At 49.3% G+C, this 26,624-nt stretch overlaps 1 long non-coding RNA gene across 1 annotated transcript in view; it reads right to left on the minus strand.

Annotated features, from left to right (window-relative positions):
* The window catches only part of LOC130148366 (uncharacterized), a 62,871-nt gene extending 40,059 nt beyond the window's left edge, over positions 1–22,812 (minus strand). Inside the window, exon 1 of the long non-coding RNA XR_008821544.1 lies at positions 22,714–22,812. This is a non-coding gene — a long non-coding RNA (uncharacterized LOC130148366). The remainder of the gene's footprint in view (positions 1–22,713) is intronic.
* Between the last annotated feature and the right edge of the window lie 3,812 nt (positions 22,813–26,624).

A 26,624-nucleotide genomic window follows, 5' to 3' on the forward strand; every position in this document is an offset into this window, starting at 1 on the left:
GAAAAAGCTGTTCCTGAAAACCTGCATCAATCCTGAATTCACAGTAAAACTTTTTTCCCTGCTTATTAGGGTTGGAACTAAAACAATCTGGCCAACAACTGTGCTACTTTGCATATCTAATAAACAGAAATTTGTCTTTTTGGATACAATAAAAAATGAACTTTTAGTCATATAGTGAGGAGTCTGGAGTCTCTGCTTAATTAACTCTTCAGTGAAACCCTTACAACACCATACGCCGTACTTATCAGGCGTTTAAACACCACAGTTAAAACCCCAGTATGACATTTTACACCTGACTTCACCAGCACTAGATTATCAGTTGTTGGCCTGAGAGTGCATTTTTTACAGCTTGCTTTTCTCTGAACTTGCATTAAAGGGCCCCAGAAACCTACTGGGACTGAGAAGGCTCAAGACAGTAGCAATGTAACCTTACAGCTCTTGGCGTGCTAGTACAGGCCATTAGCTGCAGATGTCCTTCTGAAGATCAAGAGCACTTCAAAGCTTCCTAAATTCCTTCCTAAGCTCCAGAGGCTTGGAACATTTGCACGGCTTACGCCAGCTGACCTTGATTCATAAGACGGCACTCAGATTCGGATCAGAACTTCTCCTATAAGTAGTTTAAATGTCTACATGATTATTTCATGGCAAAGAATGGGAGACCTCATTTGCAAATTTGCAAAGTTACATTTTTAGTAGGCTGTCTTGTTGCAAAAGCAAAGCCTTGATGCTTTATTTGTAAAATTGTATGTCTATAAAATGCTGAGTGCCACAAAGTGCTATAGGCAGCAAGAGTTAAGTGTAAAGATCATGGGAATTTTGGTTGTGCACAGGCTAACTGGACAGCTGTAAGTAGCCCAGACATGCCTGTCCCTCTGCATCTTGTAACTCAGTACCTGTTTAGAACACTCCAGATCCAAGGACTGGGAGGATCCTCCTTCTTGTCCCCAGTTCCAGCCATCCTTCCCCCATGGCATACAGACCCTACGGCCTGACTCTCCAGCCTCTGTCCTACACACAGCCAGGGAAGGTTCTAGCAGACACAGAAGCTTGGCTGAGCTGCCAGCGGAGATCACACCAGTCCAATGCTTGCATGCCACAGGGTGGGCTGCAGGACTAGAGAGGAACAGAGGCTGCCCAGAATACCTTCAGGAAGAGGCACAGCTCAAGAATCAAGATATGGGGTCCAGAAATTTGAGGGAAGTAGCATAATGGTCAGAGTAGCCACCCAGCTGCTCTACTGATTTATCTTCCATTGGGGGAAGCATTTCATTCCTTCACTGAAACACTTTTCCAGACAAAATAGATTCATCCAACTCCCAACCTTGAAAGACAAGTTTTTTTCTAAGAGAAAAGCAGCAAAGTTGAAAATCCAAAGTTGCTGTTTGTTCTGCCATGAAAGCTTGAAAATAAGTTTATCTGGTAAGAATTTTCTGTGTGCTGAAGGACTATTTTTTTTTTGTTAACCTCTTATAGCCTAGAAAAAGTCAAGACTGCTTCCTTTTTGTGTCAAGACTATGATTTTCATCTGCAGAGACAGAAGAGGCACAAGCATGTTTCATGTGCCAGAGCACTGTGCTGTAATGAAAGAATTCTTTTCCTTTACCACCAGCGCATTAATGCAAAGACCTCAGAAGACAGTATAATGGGCAAAAGCCACATGTCGCAGCATTTAATGCCTCAAGGCTATTGTAAAGACAACCATCTACAAGAAAACTTGGGGGAGAGTCCCCATTTGCTTTGTCTGTAAGACAGCAGTGGAGATGTTTCTGTTCTTCCCGACACTCTTGGGACCAGACAGCAACTTACATTAGTATTTGCAAGTTCAAAAGAAACACTGAAAATAATTACTATTTTTGAGGACTGTCATTAGCTAATTTGCAAATATTCTAGTGAATGACAGGTGCTTTGGAATTTGAGGATCACTGATGGTTCCTTTTGTCAGTGCTTACTGTTATAATATTAGTTGCAATATAATTCAAACCCAGATCAGATAAATTAAATGATTCATGAAAGAAAAAACAATGTCATTGCATCTGCATTGTCAAAGGTCTAGGGGTACTGATATTGCCCAGGGAGGCAGACAATCTGTGCCTGTGAATTTGGAAAGACAGGAATCCCTGGCACGCCAAGCTCATGCTACCTCTTTCCACCATGAATCTTCCGATTTGCTGGAGTGACAAGGACAATTCATTCTGTTGTTTTTAAGCAAATGAACTAGCCATTGCACAAACGGGGCAGTCCAAAATCCGAGAAGCTAACACCAGAACAATTACAAAGAGCAGACGGCTTGCGCAGCACAAGTGGCACAATGGCATTCTGTTTCAAAGATGGAAAACCAGCACAAACAGCTATGAGTTTTCATGCCCTGGCAGCTCCTGCCAGTTAGAAGTTCATAGAAGGGCATCAATCTAACCTGAGTTTGTTCAGTGTCAGCTGTGATGGCACTACATGGGAAATTGATTTCTTCTTTAGTACATTCTCCTCCAATGGAAGCTGGCTCTCTCCATGGTGATGGGATGTGCTGATCAGTTTAACAAGCTGCCAATGGGATTATGCAGAATCATTTCATCAGTTTTCAATAGCTGTGTGAAATGGCATTTGCCAGAAACAACTCTGCATGGACCTAACTGAAAAGGCAATAAGCCCCAAAGCCTTATACTAAAGAGGAAAAGACACACAGAGCCTGAAGATCTTCAGCATTTCAGAATGGAAATGTCCAGCTTCAGCAGGAGGCGGGCATCCCTGGAGCCTCAAGGCTTTCTAGGACAGGGAGGGGTTTTTAGGGGCATGCACAGCAGAAACCAGTAGCAACACACCAATGAGCAACTACTGCAGCAGCAGCTATGGAAGGCTGGTGAGCCCACCTGCATCACTGTGCTCCCTCCCACAAAGACCTGTGTCTGCATCACATCACACACCAAAGAAAATCAAAGGAAAGTTGCTTCTTGACATTCACTACTGTCAGAACCCTAAAAAAAGAGCTCAGGCCCTCCTAGTGAAAGGTGAACAGCTCACCTAACTTCATTAAAAAAACGGCAACATTAGTTATTTCAGCCTTCCAGGGCAGGCATAAAGATAGATGAAAGGAATAAGGCAAGCTGGGAACATCAATAAATTACTGCAGCCTCTTATTGGCTGCAGTATTCAATAGTTTAAAATGTTTTCTGGTGCCTTAGGCAAGCAGAGAAGATTTGCAGAAATGCTGAGCCTGTCACCCATGATGTATCATTGTCACTCATCAGCTGCTAAGTTGCATTTCCTCTTCCTTCCAATGCAGTGTGTGTAACTCCTGAGCAGCAGGCAGCGAATTAGAAAGATGCTATCTCTAGGCTGGCAGGGGCTGCCCGGTGACTAAGTGTCAGGAGGACAATCCTATTTCTGCTATTCAGAGACAGATGGGTGAAAGCAACAAAGACCAGGGTGCAAAGAAAGGGACATACTTCAATTAAAGAGTCACCGATTACCTTAAAACAATCTGACACCTTCACAGGTGAAGTGACCTGCCTGCCCACACGAAGACCTCCTCAACCTGCCCCAGGACAAGAGCTCCTGGTCAAGGCTCGTATGTCCCCAGGCAATGACATGCCCTGCAGCCATGTCCAGAGCCCCCTTACTCTGCAGCTGCATGGGAAAGCAGAAAGCTCAGGTCTTCATTACTAACGAGCAGTTGCTAATGAGTCCCAGATTGCATTTCTATGACTTGACTGGCCAAGCTCAGCAGCTCCTTGAGCAGTTTAGCAGCACCTCAGATGAGGGCAGCGGGGTCCTGCTGCGGCCAGGGCCAGCAGCATCTTCCCGGTGTTTCAGGGGCACCGTGTTGAGGAGCATCTTCTGTTCAGGGGACACCACCTGCTGTCCAGCAGTGTCCCCCAGCACCAGGGGCCAAGGGGTTGACGGGGGGGATGCTGGCTTATCCCCAGGTCCTCCCTCTGGAGCAGGGCAAGCGGAGAGCAGGGATGGGGGATGAGCTCTCCCCCCAGCATGTTATAGATGGGGTTTCTGCTGAGGGCAGGACAGCTGAGCTCTTGCAGCGAGGCCAAGGGGGAACCAGGTCCTCGCTGCCCTGTGGCATCAAAACAGGGCTTGTTTTTCTGGGGAAGAACTCTGCCTCCATTTGTATGTAAAGAGCCCATGGAAGCCCCACATGTGGGGAGGGTGGATTGAAGGACTTTGTCTGGTCGCAGAAGGCATATGAGATGTGACAGGCTTGTGATCCCACTAATACAGAAAGCACTCAGAAGCATCCTTGCAGCACCTAGGGAAGAACCTGATCCAATTAAAAACGATTTTGGCTGGCCTGCTCCTAGTGAGTGCCATATATCTGCACAGGTGATTTTCACAAATGTAGTGGACTACTCTATCTGGCTTTGATGGCTGTTGAAAATATTTAATAAACTTGGGAATATGAATCACTATCAAGGACCCTGAACATTAATTTTAGTCACAGTTGGCCACACTGTATCACCCTATAAACACCTCTCCAGTTTCAATTAACATTTCTCTATCTCCTGTCTCACTGAATATTATATTTAACTAATTTAAGAGGATTGGTAAAGATAGTTTTCACACTTCACAGGAAAGCATAATGAAATAATTATACCTGTACCTACAAAAAGCATGAGGATATTGCATAAAGAGCTTTAAAGTCATCTGAAGCAAAAACTTCTCCAGGAGACCTTCATTCCAGCTTTGGCTACTGAGGCTGCCATGCAGGTCTCTGCCACCCCAAGCACTGCAGAAGGCACAGCTGGCTCCACCAGCACCTTCCCCAGCAGAACCAGGGCCTCCCACTGGCCACAAGGACATGTCCATTTCCCCCCACCCAGCCATCAACAGAGGCATGCTGCACCCCACCACGTGGGCACCCCTTTATAGGGGCTGCTTTGGGCCTTGCTCTAAGAAAGGCTTGTGTCCTCTGGCATGTGGTTGTGGTGGTGGAAGCAGATGTCTCTGGAGATAGAATCATAGAATCATTTAGGCTAGAGAAGACCTTCAAGATAGAGTCCAACCACTAATCCAGAACTGCCACATCCACCATGTCCCTGTGCACTGCATAGATACATCTTTTTAAATGCCTCAGGGATGGTGATTCCATCACTTCCCTGGGCAGAAGAGATGACGAGCCAAGGGCTTTCTTGGGCTGCAGCTCTGGAGCAGGGCACTGTGGACCAGCAGACTATTGGAAGCTCATCACTCCTGGCAACACCCTCTGCTCTGACGCTACAAGGTGCCCATACACCTCTGCCTCCTGTCATCTCCTCTTGGTCATGTTTTGGAGCTTGATGATAGTAGCACCTTTCTGATCTCCTCTGCTACCGTTTCCCACATCACCTGCCTTTGGGCAAGCCCTGAACCACGCAACATGAGTCAGTGCACAGATCATGCTCCCTAGCTACCACGGAAGGAGTTCAAATCTGCCCTAAAATGAAGGACAGCCCTAAAACCTGAACCGGCTGTAGACAGGCAAAGTGATATTTCTAAGACAAACCAGGGCCCAGAAGCAAATTCCCACAGAGGGAATGCATGCAGCAAAACCTTATTCAGTCAGAGAGCAGATCAAGACAGGAGTCTATCTGAAACCCCAAATGTATTACTTGAGGAAAGGAGTTCATCCTTATGTCCCATGAAGGAGCTAAAGACACACCATCTTAGTGTATGAGTCCTAGGCAATGCCAGGCAGGGCAGCCAGGCACAAGTACCAATTCCCAAACCTCTCTCACTCCAGGGCCAGGCTTTAACCTGTGCCCTCCCCTAGGAACACCACTCAAAAAGCAGGGAAACCAAGTCATAGCACTGGACATGTGTATATATAGCTAAATATTCCCCCATTCTCCACACATCAGTAAGGCTTCTCTTGGAATAAATACATGGGACATGTTTTTGAGGACACAGAGGTAACAACAACAACAGCATGAGGTGACGGAGCAAATTGCAAACTGCTATTGCATGAGACCCTCAGGAGCAGATAGCATCACTCAGGAGCTCTGGAGAATAGTGAAAATAACCTGGCTGCTAACAAGCAAGCATAATTCATTAAAGCAGCTCCTCCTTCCTCAGGATGAGATAGCAGCCAAAATTACAGCAGCTTTTAGTTAAGTGGGTAAAGAGAGTGCCTATGTTGATTATAAACTGCTGAGGTCTGTCCTGGCAACAGAGAGCAGAGCTGGAGGAGGTCTGCTAGCTGCAGTCAGAGCGACAGGGGACCGAGGAGCATGATGTCCTACGGGACACACACCTTGTCAGTGCAAGTACAGTGATGCCTGCTCCTCAGGGCAGTGGGCAGCAGCCAGCTGCTGGCTTCATCAGCACCACAGCCACACTGGGATCCGTGCTAGGAGACTGGGAGACAGACATCCAACAGGCCCAACAGGACCTGGGAAGCCAGGGGACGTGCAGCTCCAGCCAACAGCTCTCTGGGTAACTCTTAACTCCTGCCAACCACCTTACTGCACCCCTTCCTCCCTTGACTCACAGGCTGGACAGAATCTTGAAATAATTGGGAGTTTCTCTCTTCCCCACAGGTCAGTGGAGAGGGAAGTTGTGAGGTTTGTGGCTAAGGTCATAGACACAATGAAAAGCCTGCATCAAATCAACCTGTCCTGATCAACAAAGGAAAAAAGCAGCCCACCCAGATGATGTAGCCCCTTAACAGTGACAGGGAGCAGGGCAGAGGAGCAGAACTATTCCAAGACAAATCAGGGCCAAAGATGCCTGTTTCCAAAACATAAGCCTGCTTGCTTGTATACACAGCTGCTCTTGTGTGATTTGCTTGGGGCATAGATGCGTAGCCCCAAACTTTGCTGCTCCATTCAAGTGTTCACAGAAGCAGCATCAAGCTTTCAGATGTCTGTGATCCCTGGACACGTTACGTACAAGTACACAAGAAGTTCCTCCTTTGGTGCAGGGGCCTCTGTCTGTGGATTTCTTTACATCCCTTTGCTCATTTCTAATGGAAAACCTCATACATTTTCAGCTGGTTCTGCTGCCTTTGAGGCAAGCAGAGCTCCCTCTGCCAGCAGTCGTCTTAAGCATTTCAGCACAGAGCAGCAGAATGGTTTTGAAGCTAGTTCCTCGGTCCTCCCCAAACCTACACATTGGTTTTGTTTTCACAGCAGTTTTAGTCCAAGAGAAAAGTTTTCTTTCGGAGAAAACTAAACCAGAAGCTCTTCTCCAAGTGCACATCAGATATTTACAACCCATCATCAGGGTACAGTGGACCGAAAAAAATAGTCCAACAGTCAGCTTCTCAACACACACCTGGCCAGGGCATGTTAGGGAGAGGAGGCAAGACTAAGCCTAGTCCCATGTAAAACCTCTGAACTACACACACAGGAGGTGTAGGGGTCTTGGCAACAACTGCTGCAAATACTGACCCCCTCCTGCCATGCACAATTCTACAATAGCATACACAGACTCTGAGCATGCTGATGCCAAACCTACCTACCCCGCTGGCATCCCCAGACACTCTGAATTAAGAATCTCCTGGCAGTCATCCCAGCCCCCTCCAAGCCTAGCTACAATTTCATCTTGCCCTTAGCCCTGCAGCATATCTCACAGTGCTGTATGACCATGTCTGGCTTTGGTCTGCTGACGTTTTCTGCAGATCTGCTAAGCTTTTTCCCTCTTGTTTCTGATGTTGCAACAAATGCCTGCAGAAAAAAAACCCAGGTTTTCCCCCCACAGCAGACTCAGAAAAATTGATTATTGTTTATCCTCACCTATAACCTCATTTGCAAGAAACCAGCAGCCCAGTTTTTCAAAAAACATAGAAGTTTAAGACTGTAAAGGACAGAAGACAACTGAGTGTTGTCCTTTGTGTAATAACATTTCCTGTATTTGAAGGCTCGCATTACTCCCTCTAGCTGTCCCATTTCAGACTGATAAGATTCAGTTCTTTCAGCCTTTACTTGTAAGCCATGTTTTTTTTATCTTTCAGCATCTCTCAAAGTTCTCTAGTGCCTCAACAATTTTTCTTTTTCTTAGAAGAAACATGTATTTAATTATTTTTATTCCCCAATATCACGTGCAGGGAGAACAATTATACCCAGGCCCATACAGGCAAGACTCATGTTAACACATCCTAAAATGGTAACGCTTTGCTTTTTGGCAACGGCAGGGCATTATCACAACCACATCCTTTCCTGAAAAAATGCTGCCTTGCCAGATATTTCATATATCAAAAGCTAGAATACACACACATATGTGTATTTCTGCTTTTGATTTCTCCTTCCTGTACAGAATGTGGACTTTTCTGTATTGACTTTCTGCTGGTATAGGCCCCCTTTCCCATTCTAATTGTGCCCTGGGGACTGCTTAGACTCTCACCTACATGACATGGGCCAGAGTTCTAAGATTTATAAGCATGTAGGCTCTGCCCTCATCCACATCAGCGTTCGGTAGACACACACACCTAGTTTCCTATACTAAATAAACCAATTTTCCAATAATTTGTTTTTCTTGCCTTTGTCTCATCTCCGCTTGTGTAAAGTAGTCCACTGAGTAGAGCAGAAGTAGCACTACCATTGTGGGAACACAGCTTTATTTTGCTGCCATGTCACCAAGCACCATGGGAAACTCCATGACTGAAGGGAGATGCAGAGGGACAGCTCCACACAGCTCCACGCTGATAGCATCCATCAGCCTCCCCATTGCAACTCCCCACCCATTTACTACTGTGGTTTAGCACCTCTCTGAAATGCTGTTGTGCTCCCCAGCTGCAGCCGGATCAAACTGTGCTGGGATGAGCCTTGCCATACTCAGGCAAGGAGGCAGGGCACAATCCAGCCCACATGGCCCCAGGGATGCTCCATGTCCCCAGCAGTCACAGTGGGGCTTTTGTCCCAGCAGGAATCAGACTCATGAACACTTCTGTGGAGCTGAAGGACCTTGTTTCCGCCACCACCAAGTCATATTTCCTCTTGTGAAGGTGGCAGTGGATGTACCATTACACGCATTATCACTGCAGCCATTTTTACTGCACAGAAATTAGTCCAGGAGGAATTCAATTCCATTATTTTAAGAAGGAAAACTCAGTGCTGACTTCAGAGAACAGAAGCCACAAAACCTGCAGAAAGGTAAACAGCTGCTGAGGAGGGGCAGGAGGATGCTGGGCACCTGTGCCACCCCGACACCTCCGTCCAGGAAAGCAGCTCCTGCAGCGGGCTGCATTGCTGCTGCCCACCAGTGCCTCACATGGCTCTTCAGTTGCTTTGCTGATCTCCAAAGGATTTGGAGGTGGTCTGCGGGCCTGAGTTGCTGATGTTAATGGGTCTGTAACAGCATCAGAGGGGCTGGCGCCTGCAAGGGCCAGCAGCAGAGAGAGCAGCACCAGCACCCAGGGCACCCCAATCCCCTCCAGCAGCATTTGGCTAGGGACAGCCCCCTCCCTGTCCCTCCCACATAGACCCCAACCACCAGTGCCCTCAACACCTTGGACACAAGTCTTCCCACAGTGCCCAACAGCATCCTCTCCCTGGGCTGCGGCAGCTGCACGTGGGAGCCAGGCCAAGGACAGCATGGAGCCCCGAGTGAGGGGCAGCTCCGGCACCATGGAGGAGCAGGCACCCAGGAGCAGGCATGCAGGAGCACTTCTTGTCTGATAACTCCCACAAGGAAAGCAGCACACAGGGCAGAGGGGCAACAGGTCCTCAACCCACACGGAAGGATGCAGACAGCACAGCACTTGTGTAACACTGCCATACCCTGAACTTCTACAGATGAGGGGCATGGGGATGTGTGCCTTCTCCCACAGTCATTGTGCTGTGCACTTTTTTGGGGAGAACTGGTGGTAGCTCCCCTGTGCCAGTAAGCCCCTGTACCAGCAGCAGTGAGACTAATGTATTGAGACATGCAGATCTGAGACCATCTGCACACAGAATCACACAGGGAGGAAAGGCTCCCATTGCTCAGCTTTTCAAAAGTCTGCAGCTCCTGCAGGGCTCTGGAGCTACCTGCTCAGGCAAACAGCTCAGGGACCCTGACAGGAGCTGTCCTTTCCCAGCCTGACCTCAGTCTGGGTAAAGGCTGCAGCCTTGTGATCCACAGAAGTTTACTTTGTAATTCAGACATTACCAAAAAATCCAAAATTGCACTCTGGCATCTCACAGCAGCTCCCCAATGGTAATGATTTGAACCTGAGGCACTGGCAGAACACCATAAGAGCAAGGCTCAGCCACAGCATTTTTTGGGCACACTTGACTTTGCTGGACTCATGCTATACTCATGACTTCCTCCCCCAACAAAAACCCCAAGGTGGAAGCCTTTGCTCTGTTGTTTACATTTCCTCATTCAACATCGCTATGAATTTCCCAACTTAAAACAAGTCATCCTTGAATGAGGGTCATTGGATTTCCACTCTCCAATGCTATACAAACTTTACTGTTGTCCTTAAAAACAGCTTCAGAGTGCTGGATAAAGAATACCAACTGTATGTGGTCACCTAGGAGATGGGGGATTCCCAAAAATCAGTGCCAGAAAATGTGGTAATCAACAACCAATTAAGTAAAATAGGAGAATTAGACAAGCCCTGCATGTTTGCAATTGTGCTATTAACAATGCAGTTATCTGCCTGTGAGTTTTTGTGGGGGCAAAGTGCACAGGATAATGACAGAGGATTCCCATCACCACACAGATGGTCCTGCCCTCACCCTGGGCCCGTCACAGGAAAGGAAACCGCTTCCTGACCACAGCCAAGCTTTAGGTTTAGATCCCAACATGCAAGATTCTATTCTTGATTAATTTGAAATTAATTCAGTTACACGGAGGTATGCCTCTGGTTTCTGTGCACTATACAAAACATCATTCGCTAGGAAGAACCGCTGGAGCTGACAGATCATTAAAAGACAGAAAGATTGCATCCATCCTACCTGGGACATTTCCAGCCTTACACATTTCTGCTGACTAGAAGCAAAAGGCCACAGAACCAAGCTGGTCCATACATCCAGCACCCAGTGCCAACGGTACAGCTGTGTCTGCACAGCTCCAACCAGCACAGAGGAGACATTAGCACTGCTCCTTCCGCGAGGTGTAATGGCAAATGCCTGCGAGCCTTGGGGAAGATCTATTGCTTGGAGGCCCTGAACAGCTCAGAGCACATGTGTTAAAGAGATAAAATAATATTTTCCTGGTTAGCTCCAACACTTTATTGAATAAAGTTTAAAATCTTCACCCTGACTCAATCCATCTGTGCAGGTGTCATAGTACTTTCTCATTTTTAGTTTGGAGAAGGAAGAAAATGCAGGGTGAGCAGATAAAGCAGTTGCCCGATTTGAATTTCACTTCTAACCCATAACTCTTTGCAGAGGTCAAGGAGAAAGTGACAGGTGGAAAAATGTATCTTGGAATCACCAGCTGGAAGTTTAAGAAGATTCATTTCCAAAGCGCGTTACCGCAGACAGCAGGAGGAGAGCAGGGCTCACCGGCTGGATCGATAGCACAGGATGTGAGCAGCAAGCACAGCCTGCCAGGATGGGAGCACTCCTGTTGCCAGGCTGAAGACTCTCTGTTTTAAATCTGCTTTATAACATTCCAGAGAAAGTTCCACTCCATTGTCCAAACGGCAAGCAGTGTCCAAGGCAGACCCCAGCGCTGGAGCAGCCCAGGGCTCACCCAGCACCCCTACAGACGCTCTGTGCAGAGCTGTGCCAGGACCTGCTCTCTGCTCTGGAGTGCCCAGGCTGGAGGATGTCTGGGCAGAGTGCCCAGGGAGCCGAGCTGTGCCACAGGGCTGCTCCAGGAACATTCCCCATGCTGCCTAGCACCCAGGTGACATCCATTTTCTGTGTGAACAGAGCAGTTCAAGTTTCTGCGAACTGTAAATAAACTTGAATTCACACATCCTCCATCTCTGAGACTTGCCAAGCTCAAAAGTTTTAGTTTCAGTGATCAGATAAAACTTTCTCTCAGCACTGGACTGCTGAGTATATTAATAGAACTTCTTCAAAACAAATGAGAAGTCACTGAAAGTATCACAAAAGGAAGATAGCAACAACCAATCATTCCCCAACACCAACAAGATTCAGGATTTAACTATGCAAACATATTGTTGTTGCTCTGTGACCACGATCTCTAAACCATTGATTTGTAGGGGGACAAAGCACAGGGAGCCAGCCCACACTACTGTCTTGGGAGCACACTACCAGCCCTTTGATAATTTCAAGGAGGACATGTCACACAGAGCTCACATGCAGATTTGCAGGAGGGAATCCCAAGGAACTGTGCCTCACGGAAGCCAGGCAGCACACAGCATCCCCCGAGCATGTAGCAGACTCCTCCAATACAGCAAAAATACACAAAAGGACTGGGCTTACCAGGCCTGCACACCACCCAGTGTAAATTCACATGGCCCCCAGGCCTGCCCAGGCAGGATAAGACATCATTTTTCATCTGCAACTCAGACCCTCTTCTGTGGCAGAAAGAGCAGTAAACTCTCGAGCCACTCTGCCATGTATCTGCTGAACACAGGTAGATACGAAGGTAGCTGCACCCTTTGGGCATGTAGAGACAAATACATGGAAGGAACATGTCACTGAGGCCACAGGGTTAGTGTGTCCTGAAGCCTGAAGAGAGGCATCCCAACCCTGAGAAGGGTCATGCCACCACTGGGGCTGTCCAAAGGAGAGACGCTGGGGAGGACCACATCAACAGTGCTGCATGCATCAGGTGCTGCATCCCCACAGAGGTCCTGGGCTCCTCACAGCCCCAGGTGCCAGCTGGTCCCATCCTCCCTCTGCTGGTGTGGCTCAGGGCCATGTGGGCTCTTGGAAAGCAAGTGCATCTCTGTGCTCAGTCGCCCACTGGAAGCTGTTACCAGTGGCAGCTCCCTTCTGCCTTCCACAGACAGCCCCTGGGAAGATTGGCTATGACAGGTTTCAGAGCTGCAGCTCAGCACAGACATCTTGTACGCAGCACAAGGACAGAATTCCTTTCACACATTTCAGTGCTACCAACCTGCTTATGCAGCCCTGTCACCAGCATGTCCCAGAGCCTCCCCAGGATTTAGAAATAGCAATCACAAGGCCTCAGAGCTTCCCGAAACCATGCACGCATATACATGTACATCTTGCTGCAGGGAAATTGTGTCGAGGATGTTTTGCATCTACTTCTGAGTGCAGCCCTGACTCCAGCCCGGTGACAGCTTCGACCCCTGCATATGGCAGAGTCCCGCTGGCTGCATGTGCTGCTCTTCCTGGGAAGATGCAGCCAGTGAGCTGCCAGCAAGCTGGGGCCACCGCCACTGCTGTCTAGGAGCATGATGCAGGGAGGAGGAGCTGCACAGATGAGCAGCTTTACCAGAGGGGACAGGCACTTTGCTCCTGGCCACCTGTCACCACACATGCATCACACCCTTTAAGGTTCTTAGTCTGCTCTTGGACACTCCATGGCACTGTTCAGCCCTTTTCTGGCAGCACATAATTATGCAGCTACATCACTCATCATCGCCTGTTTTAGTCAAAAGCAGGACCCCTGATGGCACATTTGACTGCAGAGCCAGGTCAGTCCTTCCCTGGCTTTTGCAGGGCTGTAACACAGCACATGCCCACAGACACGCACACCAGGCATTGCTCCATCAGCGGGCATCAGCCTCTCCAGTACAGCTCAGGCGTGCTCCAGCCCACCTCACCCAAGGCTCTTCCCCAAACCTCTGGCAGCCCCATCCTTGCACACACGTGTGCACTGCCAGTGGTGTGCACCCACAGACACACCTTGTCACCTCACCAGCAGCTCCTCACTCATTGCCACCAAATGCTTTTGGCTTTGGCTTAGTTGTGGTCACCGAGCCCTTACTGGAGGGTAAGTCACTACAATACCCCTGTTAACAAATCCCAAGTGCTTCATTCCTGAAAGGCGCAATAATTGCACAGATCTGGATCCCTGCAGAAAGTCCCACACTAGCATAGCTCATTCTGTGAGGGTTTTTGCCCTGTCCTTCCCCGAGCAGTGACCGTAGAGGCTAATAGTTTAATATTGTCATTTCTTTTAGGTTGTAATGTTCTCATTTTAGCACAGCAACTTATTTTTAATAGAGTTTGGAAAGACTTTTTTTGTATGTCTTCATTTCTACTCAAAGGATGTTTGCTCTCAATTTATTTCTGCTCTTCTTATCTTCTCAACAACTGCATCTCTTGTTCCAAGTCCTGCTCATTTTCTGCTCCTTATTGTGATTTTTCTTTAATTTCATCTTGTTCCCACACTTCCCAATCACACATTTCATCACTTCTGCTTCCCTATTGCCAACAATATGCGATTTCTTTATCTTAATTGTATCACCCAGTCATCTGGTTCCAGGATGGCATCTCTTTACCTCACAGTGCAGTCCCTTTAATCATTACTCCTTCTGGCATGTATAATAATAGCTGAGACAAGCTGTTAGCTTTCACCTCCCAGTTACAGTCACAAGTTTTTTTCATGTAAGTCCTAATGACAACACAAACTGAAAACCCTCCAGACATCACTTCATGCAGACTGCAGAAGAAACCCACCAGTCCACAAGCTCCTCTCCTCAGCTCCCAGCTGAGCAGCAGGGTGATAGCAAGACCAGCCCTTGAGGAAAAGCCTTTGAGGGATCAGACCCAAGCCCTTGCGAGGAGCCCATGAGCAGAAGTCCCCATACACCATCCTGGCTGCCAACTTCTGCTGTCTGCTCCTGAAGTCACTCCCAGGGACATCTCCTTCCCACACAGCCCCTGCCAGGAGGTCTGGCAATGGGCAGAGCTCTCCATGGGTGAGGGAAATGCAGTCTTCCCCCACAGCAACCAGGACACCCTTTTTCCTCCAGTCTGCCAGGCTACACCTCCATGATGCCCACCTACCCACAAAGGGACAAAGCTCCACATACTCGGCAGCTGACCCAGCAGAGAGGGTTCCTCACCACCACTTCCCTTGTCTGGAAGCTCTTTCTCCCACCAGGCTGCAGGACTTAGGGACGAGACTTTCCTCAGTGCAGGGCAGAAGTTACTGACTAGCTGCACCATCTGGGTGTCTCTGCATACACCGACACTCTTGCACCATCAGGTGCTCTGGAAAACCAGCTATATGGGCTACTATGTGCAGTGCCTTCTATGTCTCAGGCCTCCATCCAGCCCCTCAGCTGACAGCACACCCAAAGTCTCCCCCCACAAGTCTTCAAATTACTTATATTTAGAGCATCTTCAACATGTGAGGAGGGGTCCTGCTCAGTGTGGGCAGTAACAGCTCCTCTCCAGGGTGACAGGAGGGGGACCAGCCTCACCAGACCAGGTTTGGAGAAGAGACCTTTGCAGGGCTGCCCAAGAGTTAAGAGGAGGCACCCTCACAAGAATTGATGGCTGTGCGCTTACTCCAACCACCACGCTAGCAGGCTTTCTGGTAAAAACTTTGCTATCTGGATCAACTTCTCCTGCCTTAGTAACAGCAGGAAAAGGCAAAGAGCTGTGAATGCATTGCAATTTACCAGCAATAAGAAGTTGTACATGCAGGCAGGAGTAATATTGATACCAGGAACTGCTTAAATGCTGCTGCGGGAGCTAGCACTGTGTAGGAGTAGCTGCATGTGTCAGACTCAGCACCTCTGTTTGTATTCTGACCCACAAGCACTGCTTAGAAGGTTAGCGAGATCCTGGCTCATACTGAGAGGAACATTTTACATATGTCAGAGGGTACTGTGGTGCCAGTGATGAATCAGCAGAGAAGAGTACCTGGTCACCCCATTTGCACAATGACAGAATTGAACTGGAACTTGAATAATATAGGTCAAACAAAAAAGAAAATGGAGTAGGGGGGATTATACAGCAGGAAAATCTGACAAAAGGAATTCTTTCGTCCAGAGGAAAAGCCTTTTACACAAGGTACCATATTTTGTATTCATCAATGTAAAGCAATCCCTGCTGATCTATCAGAGGTCTCTAGACAGGCTCATGCTAAAGGTCAGCAGCTGAAGTGGAGGAGGAATGTGCCCCATCAGCCCTCCAGGGCTGTGCTCATTCTCTGTGCTCCTGTCCTGCCCTGTGCAATGAGGCTGTGACCACAGCATCCAGGCATGATGGTGCTGCAGGTCAACAAAATTAACTGCTGTACTACAGCAAGAGCAGCACTCAGAAAGAACCCCTCTCTGCACCTTGGCATGGCTATAGGGTCAATTTATCCTTTAGAGCAACTGTACTTTTTGGGTTCAAAAGTTCAATATATCATAGGTGTAACAACTCAGAATCCTGGGCAGAGACAGAGCATGGAGCAGGTGGCCAAGCATTTCCAGAACAAGTCCATGAGCTGCTTCAAGGATGAAGAACTGTGTGTAGGCGAGAAAAGGAGAGGAGGTTTTTATTAAGTGGTAAGAAAGGAAGCAGATGCTGTGCAGTAGCTGGAACAGAAGGATGGCACTGACTGACCCAGATGTCTGTGCATTTATGTACAGGGAAGGAAAATGCACAAAGAACTAAACAAGGCTCTAGAGACAGTAGCAAATTTAACATTCCTGTAAGCACCACTGCCTCTGCTCCTGCCAAAGCAAGAGGAGAAGCACGCACAGGGTGCACAGGCCTGGAGGACAGTGCCACAGGCTGGTACTGAGCCTTTGCCTGAAAGGTTTTTAGGAACCAAGACAAGTACAGCCAACACGAGCGAAAAGGCAAAATGTGCAAATACTGACAAAGATGTACACAAGGACTATCAAAACATATTTTCAGCAACAGGCACTGGTGGAGGCGAGGGGAAGGTGCCAGACTGGTCCCTGGGAAGCACTAGCTATGCAGACACTCGCCAAGCCCCAAACCCAGTTCTCCACAGGCTGCTCTAGAGAGCTCAGTTTCACACTGCCCAGACAGGGGAATCCTGGGTCAAGGCATCCCCTGGCCCAGAGGACAAGGCCAGGGTGCAATTTATTTAATATGCTCGATCACAGGGAGCTGAAGGGTTGCAGGAGCAGGAAAATACAGCTTTTCAAAGGTGAAGACCAACACTGAAACAGTCATCCTTTGCAGTCACTCCAATACAGCAAGGGATTGCCAGGGTAAAGCAGGAGCCTGCAGGGCTTTCAGGGAACAAGGTACAACAGGATAGCAGCAAGCCAACAGAGAAGCACAGCTTTTTTTTTTTTTGAAGATTGCAGGAGAGCTCCTGCTCCAGCATCCACCCCTTACAAACCTGGACTCTGCTTCCTACTGCATTAGAGAAGAACCTTGTGTTTCCTCTGCTGGGACCCACCAAGGCAAGAGCAGCCAACACGACACTTGGAGCTTCAGCAGTTCCAGGGAGCAGGCAAGAGGCAGCAAGCAACGAGAGCACACATGAGAACCTTCCCTTCAGAAGTCCCTGAGGCTTGACTCTGCTGAACGCAACAGAGAGCTGCATGGCAATAACACTGCTTTCATTCCTCCTTATACCCATACACCAAACTTGTGTACTCTTGTGGTTTAAATCTTAGGCATTCAAGGCATGTTGATGTATTCAAATATTTCTTCCATGCAAATAAGACTCTATATAATCCATTCTAGGCAGTCATAACTTAAACTGACAGCTACTAAAAACTGGGGGAGACTGCCATGGGCATGACAAACACAGATAACAATACTTAAATGTGAAGTGAAATGCACCAATTGTCAGCCCTGAAAAAAGATGGGGAAAGTCCTCCTAGGCACTCAGCGGTAAGTGAAATGGCAATTTACCTGCACAAGCCTAGGGCTCAGCCAGCAGGTCAGCATTGGCACTTGGGTTTCTCCCCTTAGATGGGAGTCACCAGAAGAAAAATAAAACCAAGAGATGCCATCTGAGGCAAAGTTAAAGTCTTCCCAGATAGAATCTCTTTAAGGGCACATTTTTCCCAAGGAAGAGCCCCAGCAGGCACCCCACAGCCAGACATGCTGCCCCTGCACCTCGCGCTCTGCACCACCCCAGGCAGCCTGCATGGGCAGAGCCCACTGCTCTCCCCCTCTCTGCACTGTTCAAAGACCATTGACCTTGCACTGTCCTCTGCCCTCCCTGCTTCCCCAGGGACCCTTCCATCCCTGCTAAGCACCAGGACTGCAGCAGCTCTCCGCTGTGGTCCCTGAGCCATTTCATTCTGACAGCCCTGCTCCAGCTGCCTATCCAGAGCTTTCCTCCAGCTCAGGCCAAGCTGATTATTGGGGTTTTTTTTAAAAAAAAAAATCATATGTATCTTGCCTGCATATACATTTGTGGGTAATAAGGCCAGAAGGGACCCGGTGAGCACCCAGTCTGACCTTGAGCCAAGCACAGGCCATCAGACTGCCCTGGATAAATTCCAGTTTTCACAACCACAAATCTTTTTAGAAAGCAAACATTTGATCTTCACTGCAGCATTTCTAGTAAGGAAGAGATCCTAGGTGCATTGCTCCAGTGCTTAATTACACTCACAGTTTCCATTGTGTAGCTTCTTTTAATCTGAACTTGTCTGTCTTCAGCTGCATCTAGTCTGGCAGATAAAGGTCTGTCTAACAACAGAGCTGTCTGCCATCAGAGCTCCATTCCCTACTTAAGTACTTACGGGCAGAAGTAAGTTGCTTCCGCAGCTTGCCTCTGACAGAAAGTACAGGATCTCCCTCCTGCAGGCTCTCACCTTACAGTATGATTTCATTCTCTGTAATCATCTTGCAGCTCTTCTCAACTCTCCTTAGATGTCTGCTTCCGCCTCAGCACAGCTAGCAGAACCAGACATGCTGCTCCAGCCTCACTGGTAGGAGACAACCTCTGACTCCTACCTATTCTCTACAGCATCTGTCCAGCCCAGCTGGAAGCACCCCTTCCCCCCTCCAGGGTCACCAGTTCCCAGCAAAGCTTTCTCCTCCCTTTATCGACATTCTGTAAGACTTGGTTTCTCATTTACATTCTCTTTACATTTTCATTTTCTTTCACTTGTTTACATTTCTCCTAAAATCCTTCCTCCCAAATGATATGCTTCATAATTATTTTCAATTTTGTGAAATTAGCCCTTTAAAAGCACCAAGTATTCAGCCACAGATGGATTTGGATTTTATTGTCTTTATACATAAGAAACATGTCTGAGTCACAACCCCCTGCATCAAAGCTACCTCAGAGGCTCAGTTCAGTGACCAGTCCTTCTCTGTCCAAAGGAGAGCTAATGCAGAACCCTTGGATGCCACTCCTGAGCCAGGGAACTATCATGTATGGGTTTTGGAAATGCCAAGGCCATTTTCATTATGGTAGCATGGGACCTCTAGCACACACCACTCCAAGCAAAATATCCCACGCAAACCCAGTCTTTTCTCCCTCTTGCTGTAGATTCACATGGACCTGATCCTTCTGCTCCATCACACGTTCTGTTTTTCACAGCAAACACCTGCTACCATCCCACCTCATGCTCTGCATACCAGGACAACCATTGCCGCATATCTGAGATCACTTGCTACTGAGTTAGCAGCAGCAGAAGCATTGCTTCTGACAGAGACTGACCTTTCATCACCTTTGCCCCTGCCCCCCGCCATGTGTCCCAGAGACATGCAGCCCAACAGTTTTCTAGTTATAGGTTTTGAGCGTTAACTTTCCAGTTAACTTGCCCAGCAGGTCTCAGCAACAACAAATAGTTCAAATTGGCTCTCATAAATGAGCAGCTCTGAATCTTCTTGTTTATTACCCAAGCTCCTGGCACTGATGCATAGCAATTAAATAACTTTGTTAATATATCTTTACTAATTCCTTACTGCACAGACAGGGATGCCTTGAGATCTTATCACCCCTACTCACAGTCAGGGATTTATAAGCACATGGAGTGACTTAGATAAAGATATTCCAACTGGTGCATGAAATCATACCAAAGCTCTCCCCAGTACCCCCACAACAGGCTACTGCAGCTTTTGGGATAAAAACCCCACTGCTTCAGAAAAAGATGTTGCCCCTAGCTAGTTCTCTTTGAGAACCAAAGTTCCCTTCTAATCAAATTGTCATGCCAATGACTGTCTTTACCATCATTGTAATTAACCTTCTCATGCATAAAATGCAAATGATCAAAATGTTTCTCTTCTCCAGGGCTCTGTGTGACTCACACATCTGAAAGGAGCAATGGCTGGTCCATCCCTGCTGCTGGATGCATCCATATCTTCTCCTGGCTCTAGCAGGACAGCCTTCTTGCATTCATCTCCGCATGCACTAGCTGATCACCAGCACCACCTAAGCATAATCTCTCCTGCTCTTCCTTTTATCTCTTCTTCGAGAAGGAAGGGGGTGGGGGGATGGGGGAGAAAAAAGAAAAAACCCACAACCCCTCATAAACATCACCTGCTGCCAATGAAGCCTGCAGAGTGGGCACAAGGCAGGTGAATCCCAAGGGCTGTTCTGGGCCTGACCCAGGTGCAAGGGCACCCTGCTGATGGGTGCTACCCACTGTGCAGGGTTTGCTGGGGGGCAAAGCACTCCCCCCCTTTTGCCTCTGCGCTTCTGATAAAGCTCCCCTTTGGCGTGATACTCTGAGCCTTGCTTACCCAGATATCCCAAAGATTTTTGCTAGCTGATGCTGCTTTGCTTTCCCCTGGGAATGCTGTCTTCTGCGTGGGATGGTGGATAGCCACAGAGAGAACCACAGAGGAAGAGAGACAGAAACATGATTTCTTTTTTTGATCCCAGACCAAGGCACCAGCACTGCCACATGAGGTGGAGAAAATTAACTCTGAATCTGCCTAGTGAAAGCTCTTTGTTTCCAGGTGACATCTACCCAGAGGTCAGCCTACATGGTCAGCTTTCAGTTTTCGTGTCTGGAAAAGAAAACACACAAAATACTAGTGCTTTTCTCTGGCACCTAGCAACAGAACTCAGTGCTGTGAATAAAACCAGCCCAGAGCTCTGCAGGAAGTACAGGAGGAGGACAAGCCCTTGGGCTAATTTACAAGGAATGAAAACACTTTCTACACAATGTCCTGACACTGTGGCAGCCATTTTCTCTACACAAAACAAATCCAATATTTGTTGTTCTTTCAGCCAGGCTTTTCCTGCCCTAGAAACTGTTTTGAAGTGCTCTTAAGCATTCCCTGTGCTGCTAAATTACTTGTGGCTACTGAAGCACCCCCTGCACCAGGGACATTCAAGCGGAGGTCCCTGCCGAGCCGCCCAGGTGGGCCGGGGCCTGGCCAGGCCGCACACGAGGTGCACCCTGGTGGGGCCATGCAGCATGTGTCCTCTCCCAGAGCCTCGACAGCCACTCCTGGCCATGGCGAGCTCCAGCCATCAGGCCCTGCCATGCCGCCTCGGAGCGCCGGGCACACGGCCGCACCACTGCTGGCTCCCGGGGGCGCGGCGAGGCAGCACGTCACCCTCCCGTCGGGGAGAGGAGCCGGCCACAGGCTCACACCAGCTGCACGCTGCCCCTGGCCGGGGTCTCACAGGATGGGTCCCGGCTGGGGAGGCAGACCAGGGAGCTCCGGCTCCCCCCGCCAACCCAGCTGCCTGGCCCCTGCGCTCCTCTTCTCAGCAGAGCCTTGCAGGGAGTGAGGAGAGCACGAGGCCACATCTGCAGGAGGCAGCTGCCTTGCAAAGCCCTGAGAGCCACTGCTGTATCTCGTCAGACTCAGTTCTGGTGACCCGTTAAGAAAGGATCAAAAAAGCCCTTTCCTCACGTACCAGAAGGCAGCAGTTACCACCTGCACCAGGCTCCGAGCTGCAACACCAGACCAGCCTCAAGAGCACCCTCCAGCATCCCCCCTCCACCTCTCACAGCAGCTCGCGGCTCCCCTGAGCATCCCCAAGGAGCCAGGCACTCCCTGCACACCCACGCTTTGCTTCTTGGGCAAGGGATGACAAGGGATCGTCAGAGGCTGCGGGGCCCCGGCTCAGCAAGCTGACATCATGTGTCTGATGTTGCCAAACATGGATGAGCTGTTGCTAGAACAATCAATTTTTAAATATCTCTCTGCCTGTTACCCTCAGCCCTGCAGTAACTATAGTAACAGTGCTCCGGGCTCCCCCTCTTCAAAGACGCACAGCTGCGCCCAAGGCTGGGGGGGCTCTGGGGGCTGGGAGGGGGGCTGATGCCTCCTGGGCTCTGCCCTGGGATGCACTGCAGGTCACCTTGGAGCACCTCACCTTCCCTGCCCTAGTGGCACCATCCTGGGTTGCGGGCTGCCACCTCTGGGCGCTGGCACAGGCACTCTGCAGGCACCAGGCAGCTCCGGACCGCAAAGGAAGGGTTCCAGCACCGTGGGAATAAGGAATCCCAGGGGAGGGGCTGTACTGACCAGACATGGGGCTTCCACAGGGCCCTACCCCAACCAAGGGCAGCTGGTGTGGCCCTGCAAAGCAGTTTTCCTCCGGCACACACAGCTTTTGTCAATAGCTCGAACAGCCCTGGCATCCTGGCAGAGCCCATGTGTCTCAGTCCCCGGGCGCAGGAGGAGCGTCACCAGGCAGGCACTGTGCAAGTGCCCCAGCCATCCCAAGCAGTGCTGCCACCGGCATGGATGCTCACAGGGAGACCGCGCTCGTCACAAGGTAGGAGTGAAGAGTAAACCACATTTATCTTGTTTGCTGAGCTGAATTAAAGGATCAAGCCATTGATACCAGGATCAGAAGCATGAAAAGAAGAAACAGTGAAGTGCACTGCCAGTACCAGACACTCAGGTCGCTGCCAGCTGACCTCTGGGCTCCCCTCCGGCACGCACGGTGCTGTAGCAGCTGGTGCCCTTGCAGCAGACCTCTTTCCAGAGTGGGTGCAGAGACACAGCTCTCAGGACGCACTCTTGTCTGTTAAAAGCCCAGTTTGGATGGTGAGCTCACCCTCAAAGCGCTGCTTGCACACAGCCTGGTCCGGAGTGCAGCATCCCACCACCTGTACAGCAGGAACGCATCTCCCTGGTAGTGTGCGAGGGGGCCCGCTCCTGGAACCCCCACCCCAGCAGGAAATACGTCACGCTATGGTCTATGTCACCCAGCACACATGTAAGAGTACAGAATCTGTCCTTAGGCTTCTGAGGGGATGTTTACCTTGTTTCTCTCCCTACCTCCACTCTGCTCAGTAAAAATGCAAATGAAGTGTTGTCATTAAGTTCACTCTTTCTGCAATGCAAATGATGTGTGTGTTCCCTCTGTACCCACCTGCCTCCCAGATTTAGGAGGTGGAGAACAAGGAGGGAGGTGGGTTGGCTGAATTGCAACCATAATTGGGCTCCTCCTCAGACAACATACACTGTGAATTTTTGAAAATCATATAAATCATGTAATATCAATTATTCAATCATTCTGCTAATCCCAAGGCTTCCAGAAGACCTCTAGCTTTGTAAAATAGCTATACATGAAGTATCAATTATTGACAGCCTTGCCACCAGAGGATTAACACCCAAGAACATATCCCTTCTGAATGCAAGTGGAGCATGCAGTGCTCCCCAGGGAGGTATTACCTCTACTAGTCAAAGTGCTCTTGGAGAGGCTTCATCACACCAAATTCCATCACAGCATTTTATAAATCCTGTATTATTAGAGGCATTTATCCTGCAAACAACTTTGCAATATAATTCCTAGGGTGTTGGGGGTTTTTTTTCCTGACAATACCAAGGTCCATATAACCAAGGTCCATAAACTTAAGAGCTTAACACAGGGAGCATATTTGACAATTATGTATGCAGACAATTTCTGGAGTGTCTCATGGGATTAGCCTCTCTGCATACACACACTGTATCAAGCAGGGTCACATCTTTTGCACACAGTGGAAGCTGGGAGGGGGCAGCCCATATCACACATGAGGGTAACCATGTGGTCTGCCAGCCTTGTTTCCCTTCCCCCGGCACAAAAACACACAGCTGTATCCTCCATCTGAGCGGAGCAGGGGGTCAAACTTCAGTCTTCTCCCATAGATTTTCCACATGCTGCTGGGCATCCTGCTTACAAAGGGCAATTTGTCTGGCAGCTATCCCTTCCCAGGCAGGGATGCCCTCCTGGCCCTCTGCTGCTGTCGGGGTGCTTTGACGCAGAGGCAGCCCTGCAGCTGGGCATGCACCTTCCCCAGCGCAGGGTGCAGGGCAGAGGGGCTCAGGCAGATGCTTGCCACTCGCAATTCCGAAAGTGTTTGATGCAGCTGCTGCAGGCTGCGAAAAGCCAGGAGCCTGCCAGCACCATGCGGAGGGTTTGGATGCCTCCCACAGGCAGAAGGGGCAGAGAGAGTTAATTAAAATGCACTGAGCAAGTGTAAAGTTTTATTACAAGACACAAAGGTAGGCTGGTTTCTTTCTCCAACAGACAGATCTGCATAATCCAGCCCGGGCTCCTGCAGCTGCACTGCGTTGTGCATGCTGCTGCCACTGATACTGTTTTCATCTATTTTATTGAAAAAACACTATCCAAGGTTTAAGCTGCATAACAAGCCCTGCTGCGCAGTAATGTCTTTGCTTTCTTTCTGCAGACAAATCTAACTGGAAACTCCCAGGTAGTAAGTGACCATCCTGCAGACAGGCATGCCCATCTTCTGCCACCGCCTCTTCTGCAAAACTGAGAAACCTCAGGAGCCAACAGCGTGATGGCAGGAAGAGGATTCCAGCTCCACAGCAGGCTGCAGTTATACCCCATGCTCCCAAGCCATGCCAGCACTATTAGCTGAGCACAGGAGAGTTGCCAGCAGGGGTGAGGCACGCACATCTCTCCTGCACGGGCGACTGGATACCATGCCGTGGTGGCAAGTACCAATTCCCACAGGGAAACGAGCTGCACGTGAGTCCCAGATGAGACGGAGCCAAAAAAACCCATCAGTACCAGCAGGCTGCGACCTGCTCCAGCCCAGCCAGGCATGGGAGCTGGTGCGCGCCAGAGGGCTGGCTGGTAGCCCCAGTGCTGTCCCTCTGTCCTGGCCAGGGTGGGTTGCAGGGTTACCTTCCAGCAGGAAGCAAATGCCAGGTGGGAGGATCAGAGGGCACTGGCAGGAGAGGGAGCAACTCAAGCTCTGGGAGCGTGAGCAGCGTGGACTTCAGGGCAATGCTCAGCCCTGAACTCTGCTGGTGCCGTTACTGCCAAGCAGGGAGGAGAGGAGCAGCGGGAAGCAGGATTGTGTAGGATCCCACTCTGGCAGGATGGAAGATTGCATAGAGGGGGAAGGAGGCAGTGCTGCCTCATTAATCATGATAAAGAACAGGCTTAAAGAGAACCTGGCTTTCAGCATAGTAATTAATGAGCTCTTTAATTTTAGGCTGTAACATCCAAACTACCCCATTAGGCAAAGAGCAGCTCAGAGTGTCCTTCCATGTGATGTCAGGGAGATGCATGGGGAGCTCTGGAGTGCAGAGCACACGGGACTTCTGCAGCACTAGAGGTGCTCTAGATCACAGTCTCAGCATGTCAGAGATTTAAAGCCCTCCTTACCAGGTCAGCCATTCTGCTGGCCTGGAGGAAGCCAGGGATGCCCCGTGCCTTCCCGCATTGAGCTGCCAGCCTGCCCTGTCCTTCTGCAGGGGCTCGGAGTCCATGCCTCAGGGGAGCACTGGGCTGCAGGGATCAAGATGGGTGTGCTGGACCAAGGAGGCAACGGTCCTCAGGCAGAGCTCCATGGCATCTGCATTGCTCAGAAGGAAGGATGCTAGCCCTACATCTGAGGACAGCCCAGAAGACGTGTATGGCACAGGGGACTGAGCATCTACACATACAACCTGCATGTCAGCTGGTGGCACGGCTGAGCCCAGGAAGCCTCCCAAACCTTAGGTGGTGGCAGGGACTGTGGCAGACGGGGGAGTGTTCAGGATCCGTGCTCCCACTGCAGCTCATTTCCCCACAAAAGCATTCACAAAGATCTTTCTGGTTCCCTGGTTGAAACCCAGCCCAATCTGCCCTATTCTGGAGTGTGAATACACTGTGTATGTGAACTGGAGATTTGTCCCACATATTTTCCTCAAAGACTGTATGTCTTTTCTTTTCTTTTTCTTTTTCTTTTTTTTTTTTAATAATGCCAGTCATAAATGTCACGTGTCGGAGCCCAGATCTCATTATTGTGAGCAGAGAAATGTATGCCATGCAATAAATTCTTTTGTGGGAAATAACCCTGGTGACTAGAGGAATTTATGAATTTATTACTCTTTGTAGGAGCCTTTCCTCCTATGACTTAAGGAGAGATCTATCATCCTACAGAAGACCTTGCTGGTTCTCTGTTTGGAAACCTTTATAAAGCTTTATGTCACATTCCCTGCCTTCATGTCCTAAGGATGCATTCCACATGAATCATTCATTATAAACAAGGCATTCTGAAACCAGGCATCAGCAGGTCAGCACCACCGGGGCCAGCTGTGCCAACATTGCTCCTGCATGGACCTCCTGCTGTGGCTGTGGCAGGGTGACTCAGTTGTTCACCAAGGCTCCTCCCTCCCCTGGTGCTCACAACTGCTGCACTTGGGACAACTGAGAGGTAGCAAGAGCCCTCGGCAGGGCAGCACCCGCACAGACCGGCCACGCCAGCGGGACCGACCTGGGCAGCCCCAAGCACATTTCCCAGGTAAGCACGGCCCTGCACCTCCAGGCCCTCTGTGTGATGCTCCCAGAGACTCACTTAGGACAAAGCCAAAAACCATAGAAAATCTCACTTCTTGCTGCAAGGAATCTTTGGCAGTAGCAATGGCCGTGGGAAAGGGTCACACAACCCCTGTCTTGTCACACCGTAAGCTGAGGACCAGTAGACCTGCTGTGCTTCACCATCTATCCACCCTGAGCAGCCTGAG

Source organism: Falco biarmicus, chromosome 4 (genome assembly GCF_023638135.1).
Source record: "Falco biarmicus isolate bFalBia1 chromosome 4, bFalBia1.pri, whole genome shotgun sequence".
NCBI lineage: Eukaryota > Metazoa > Chordata > Aves > Falconiformes > Falconidae > Falco > Falco biarmicus.